Genomic DNA, 6,493 nt, shown 5'->3' on the forward strand with positions numbered 1-6,493 from the left:
AACCCGTCAGCCTGATGAATCTCTAGATCCAGGCACAACTTTCTCGCTGTCAGTCTATTCAGAGGTTAATGACCCATTAAGGACGTCGGGTTGAATTTTTGTTTCTGCTGCATCTTTGATTCACCAAAAAGCACAAAGTAAAAAACCAAACTTATTATTCCAAAAAAGAGCAAAACGTCTGGGGAAAAATGASAAGTGGGATCTTAACCGCCCGCCTTTGGCTTTATTTTGCTTTAATTATTTAAAAAAAAAACACAAATCATGACCCTACACTACAATAAGTAACAATAAAATATGTATTTTTGGGATGAACTGCTAAATTCCAGTACAGACGGTGAAACCCTAAAGTGTCTCTAACAGGAGAAACGTTTATTTCTAACCGCTTCCTGCCTTGTTTACCCGTCTAGTTTTGTAGAAACGCCTCATGCAGTCACAGCCTTTTCACCAGTGGTGGCCTAAATAAACGCAGCAGCTGAATTCACCTATTCCAAACTCTCTCACACACACACACACACACACACACACACACACAAGCTGCTACGCACGTCTGAAGGAGATTACACACGCAAACGGCGGTGGTTGCACTTTTTTAGCAGCAATAGAAGATTTTTATGTTCTTGTTCTTGGACGATTTGTCAGGTTTTTGTTGGGTTCATGCTGAGAAGCCAAAGGTTTTTAATTTATTGTTGAGTTTCTCAAATACAGAGCTGCTTTTGATTCAGTCAAGGTTTTCTGCACCATTGGTTAGCTTAGCATCTAGCTAAGCTAGCTCGGCTAAAGCTAGCTGTAGAGGTGGCTAACACCAGTTCTAAGTCACAAAGACCTCTGTGACATTATAAATGTCGGAAACCCAACATTGTTGTCTTTACTAGTTCAAACACGTCAGCATTAACGTTAATGTGTTTACATGTGGAGTTCCACAAGGTCGTGTGCTTGGTACGCTACGTTTTAAATTTACGTTTTAAGGTTAAATAAATAWAAAAATTTCTGTTATAAATTAATTACAGATGATCCCAGACAAGCTAACCAAGTTGTCTTTAAGTAAGTGATGAAGAGTYGATGACGGTTAATGACAGATGAGAAATAAAAAGCATCTCAGTGTTGCTCGGTACCAGAACGTCTGTCGTTAGCGGTTCAGCATTACACGGTACAATCAATCTACTCTCTGATCAGCACATTGAAAACACTAATAATAACAGGAAGTCTGACTAACGAGATTAAAAAATKATATTTTCAGGGAGCAAAGAAACTCAGAGGCATTTTAGGAAACATGTTTTAGCACAAAACTCCGGATTTTAGATAATGGAGCAACAGGATGTTGATTCTTTATCACTTCAGAGAGATTATTTTATGAAAACTGACACTTTTGCAGCTCCGTCTCTGAGAAATAACAACCATCACCCGCCTGGCTGCTCAGCCCTCGAAGGATCGAAGCTTTAATTTTATTTTTGTAAACTTTTGAACAAATGAACGTTGCCTTTTGTTTTCTGTTTTGTTGCTTTATAGCCTGGAATTTGCTGTAAATCCTACAGACGTTTAGATCAAAAGTATATATGTAGGAATATGGAGAGCGACTTTATAGTGTATCGTAAATGTAAGCACAATCTGTTTTCTCCAAACACGTGGATCAAAAATACTAATTATAAACATTATGGTTATTCTGAGAGGTTCGTGGACTAATAGAAATGATGAAAATGTATTTTTTTTGTCGTTTTCTGTGAGCTTGAAGTCGTTTCTGCTTCCGTTTGAGCCGTCAGAGACGCGGATCCTCTGAGACCAAACCCCGTTTCTCCGTTTCGTAAACGTCTGGATGTTTCTGCGACCGCAACAACTCGATGCTTCATTTGTTCGTAGTGATGACGAAGGAGTCGTGGCAACGAACTCAGAGTCTCGGTGAACATCGGGAGAAATGCTCCTGGAAACAGGAAAGGTCAGAGGTCAAACTCCAGTTTTTTTTTTATTTTTAATTCGGTTGTGATAAAACTGATGGGATATTTTATTTCCTTCTTTTAGCCAGTAGAAGTTTTTCGTCTGGTTGTGTTGATTTAATAAGATCTTGAATAAATGGTGTCATAAAATCTCGTTTATTTTTTTAACGAAATCCTGAATAACAGGATTTCTGTGGTTAAATGATGAGTTATGGATAATTTATGGTTTATTGATGGCGGTTGGGAGAAAATTATGAAGTTTTTCATCAGAAATCGCCTCTTTGTTGACAGAAATGATTTTAAATGATCAGGAAGTGAAATAAATAACTAAAATGGAGAACAGATTGTTCAAAATGAGACATTAAAGCTGCAGTACGTCATAAAAAATAAATATTTTTACATTTTTGTTGAAACTGTTACCATGCTGTGACAGTTTAGTAATCGGTTAAACACAAATGAATTAATCTCCCTGCCTTCTCCCAGTGGCAACTAAAAAGCAACCAATCAGAGCCAGGAGGCGGGTCTTAGCGCTGTCAGTCATCCTCTGTGTAACGCTGCTCATCCGCCTCTCTCAATGCTAGTTAGCCTAGCCACCGAGGACAACAGGTGAATGGTTTTCCTGTAACAGTGAGCGTCTCTGCCATTAGCACATTTAAAATTGATTGACAGCGCTAAGCCCCGCCTCCTGGCTCTGATTGGTTACAGTTGGTGCATTTCTTCAGAGACAGAGGAGATCAACCTTTTCACAGACCATCTGTCTCATAGCAACCATGAAAACACATCCTAATGAAAATGACGTACTGCAGCTTTAAATGTTTTTCATTTCCGTTTGACTCGTTTCGTTGCCACGACCTTTGACTCCTGTCAGTGTCTCTTGGTGTTTTGTCCGGGTGATAAACGTCGTGCCTCTTTGTGTGTCTGGTCTCCAGGATGTTGCATGTTATTTAATCTAATCTTTGTTTTTTATTTTCAAGGCCTTTTGCTCTGGTGACCATTTGGTGCAATAAAGTGGAAACAGGAATATTGTTCAGTTCGTGTCTGTTGGCGTTTTTATTTTTCTTTCTTTTGATTCTTTGTGTCGTTTTTAGAGTAGAAACATTTAACTGAAGACAAAACCCATAAATGTTGGTAACAGAATTATCTTAATGATTTAGGAGAAAATCTAGATTGAAAAAAAACTTTGAATGATAAAGTTAGCTGAACGTCTCAGGAGCGAAGCGACTCCGTCCTCCAGCAAATCACAGCTTGCTTTAATCGGGGTTCTGTGGAGAGGTTGTGAGCTGCCACTATCCTACGGCGCCTTTACTTTGGAAGAAGCTCGGTTCTGGTGTTTTGTTGAGAACTGACCAGTTTCTATCAACACTGAAGAAGACCGTCGTATCAAGATGGCCGACGCCCTGCGCTCCTCTTCCACCCGTGGTCGCCGCCATGTTTCTTTGTCTTCGCTTTAACGAGACGCAGGGCGACGTCGCGGTGCAGAAGGAACCATATTTGGCATTCGGGAGCAAAATTCACATTTTGAAAAAATTACTTTCATGAGCCAGAACATCTTCAGAACTCGGCTGAAAACTTTGTCACAAAATTTAACAACTATTTTAGTTCCCACTGGTGACTTTTGTTCCAAAAACGCAACTAGCGACAAATCTAGCATCTTGGAGACTTTAGCGAAACGAGAAATTACCGCTCTGCAGCTAGCAACACGTGGATGTAGTCAGTCTGACTCATAAATATGAATTTTAATGTTTCTTTCTCTGAAAATGTTGCATCTAAATAAACTCCTGATTTGATTCACTGATTCATTTCCTGTCTTTGGCTCATTTTGATATCACATAAAACTGATTTAGTGTAGGTTCAGGCAAAGGATGGTAAAACTTCATTTGAAGGAGGTGAATAAGACTGACATGACACTGTCATAAACATGTAGTAAACATGTAATAAACATGTAGTAAACATGTAATAAACATGTAATAAACATGTCATAAGCATGTAATAAACATGTAATAAGCATGAATAAGCCTTCATAAATATTTATGACTGTTGTCATAAAGTGTCATTTGGTAAATTATGACACTTTTAATACAAAGTTGACATTATTCAAAATGTCTTTATGACAATTTGACATTAACCAAGAAATTATTACTGATATAAATGTGTAATAAAAGTATTACTGATTGCACTTTAAAAATTTGGTAGCTTTATGTTATTAAAGGTAAAGTTTAATCAGTAATAATTTATTTTTATAGGCTTATTCATGCTCATAACAGGTGTTACGACATGTTTATTACAGTCTTATTCACAGCCCTTCAAATAAAGTGTTACCAAAAGTATTTACATTATTAAATACTTTCATAAAGTCTTTTTGTATTTTTAATCACTTTTGAACTTGTCTTATGTGTTTGAATCACATAAGACCAAATATGCAAATTAGGCGATGACGTCATCAGACGGTTTGTTTCACTGACTCAAACTTTATGTCATGATTTCATAATTATAATTTGTAGCCATTGTTTACATCCAGATTCACCGTCTGGCTGCTTCTGTTGCAGAATTATGATGAAATTTCTCACGTCTGTGACAAAAGTCGGATAAAATGCGATAAAATCCGTCCAGATTAAATTATTTGAAAACTGTCGGAAACATAGCTGGCAGTAATATTTTAGAAATGAAAGTTTCTGCGCCTCGTCTTGCTCATGCATCGATCTCCCGTGGGTAAGCTACTGCCTGCTGACAGCGACTCCACAGAACCCCGCGTTAAACCGTAAATCCCAGGTTTTCCTGCTTTTCTCTTCCAGACTCTTGAACATTTGGAGAAATTTTGCTGTGATTTTGTTTTAACCTTCTGAGTTAAAAAAAACTCGTCGGATTCATGGCAGAAACACGAAGCGTTTCGACATCAGGGACAGAAAAGTTCTGCGTTTTTAGGAAACATTATGCAAAAACTACCAAAGTAAATTTAGTGAAGCTTTGCTGACAATCAGAACTAATTAATTAATTTAAGGTTCCTGTGGTTATTTATCTCTCTCTCACCAGAGTTGGTGTTTTATTCTGCGTAAATAAGAGATTAATTTTATGTTCTGACATATTTAACATTATAAATGTGCTACAAGCCGTAAATTCTACTTGTTGCTTTAATATCTTAAACAAAATACTTCCTTCTTTCCTTCATTTTTATGTTTTTGTTTTATTAGTTGAAATAATTCAATTTCTTAGAAAACTCTTTATTTTTTCAMAGCAATTTTATAGATTTATATTAATATTTTTGCATGATTTTGAGCTCATTGTTTCGTTTTTTAACCTAAAAAATCATCTAATTTCCAGTTAAATTGATGTTTATAAAGTTTTCTGATCTAATTATTGAGAAAATGTTTATTTTTGCTGAGCCTTTAACTGTGGTGAAGGATGCAAACCTTTCACAAACTGTTATTCTGTCATAATTTGATTTTTTCTGAGCTGTAAACATGAAATTAAATCAGTTAATCTGAACACATTTTTTACTGYCTGCACATTTTGTGATTTTTACACCTGAAACAATCTTTTATTCTTTAATTTTGTATTTTCCTTCAGTCTGAAGAGTCAAAACCAGCTTCATTTCTTCACAACTGTGGTAAAAATCAGCATAGATGCATAAACTTTAGAAAAATAAAGTAAAAAAAACCTCTTCGAACGTCTGAAAGTTGAATAAATCCTTCAGAAATGTTCTGAATTGTGTCTCAATCCGCTTGGAAACGGGATTTACTGCGTTCAGCTGTTTGTTTTAGCTGAAGCGTCTCTGTGATTTTGAAATTGTCTTTATTTRTTCAGCGTTGGACGTTAACCTGTTTGTCAGGGTCAGGAAACGCTCAGCTGCACYAACATTTCAGACTTTTGATAAAGAACAAGCATGAGGAAAGTTAATGACGACGACCGAAGACGTTTCAGACTCATTACAGTAACTAAACATGTTTTTTTTTAGAAAAACTGAAAATCTCAGGTTTTTATTTGTGTTTCCAGAAGCAGGAAGAAACTTTTCCAAAGTTTTGGCTCAAGAGCAAAAAGTTCATTTCTATAAAATCCTTCAGCAACAAAACATTTCAATTCTTCACATGATAAAAACAAAAAACAATAAATACAAAAATGTGGAAATTTGAAATGGTTTGAAAAGTAAAAAAATTGCTAGAAATTTTGACATTTAGCTCAAATCTGCTAAAAAAAACAAAAAACACTTTCTGAGTTTGAAAAGTCAGAGATTTGCTAGGGAATAAAATTTTTTTGAGATTAATCTTTTCGATTTTTGAAACTAAAAAAATTCAGAAAACACAGAAATTTCAGTTTGAAAAATCGAACATTCTTTGAATTTTGAAATTCCCCAAATTTCCAAAACTTTTTCTAGAAAATTTCAGAGCTTAATTTCTGAGTTGTTTTTTTCCAGTAATGGTTTCTTGCTTTTTTCTGCCTACAGTGACCGTAATCCGCCTGCAACATGCTGTCAGTTTTCAAACATTTAGCTACCAGAAATAATCCAGAGTTTTAATTTAGCTGTTTTATGCAGTGAATATAAACCTCTGGTTGTTCCACATTTGATCAAA

Source organism: Poecilia reticulata, linkage group LG18 (assembly GCF_000633615.1).
Source record: "Poecilia reticulata strain Guanapo linkage group LG18, Guppy_female_1.0+MT, whole genome shotgun sequence".
NCBI classification, from domain to species: domain Eukaryota; kingdom Metazoa; phylum Chordata; class Actinopteri; order Cyprinodontiformes; family Poeciliidae; genus Poecilia; species Poecilia reticulata.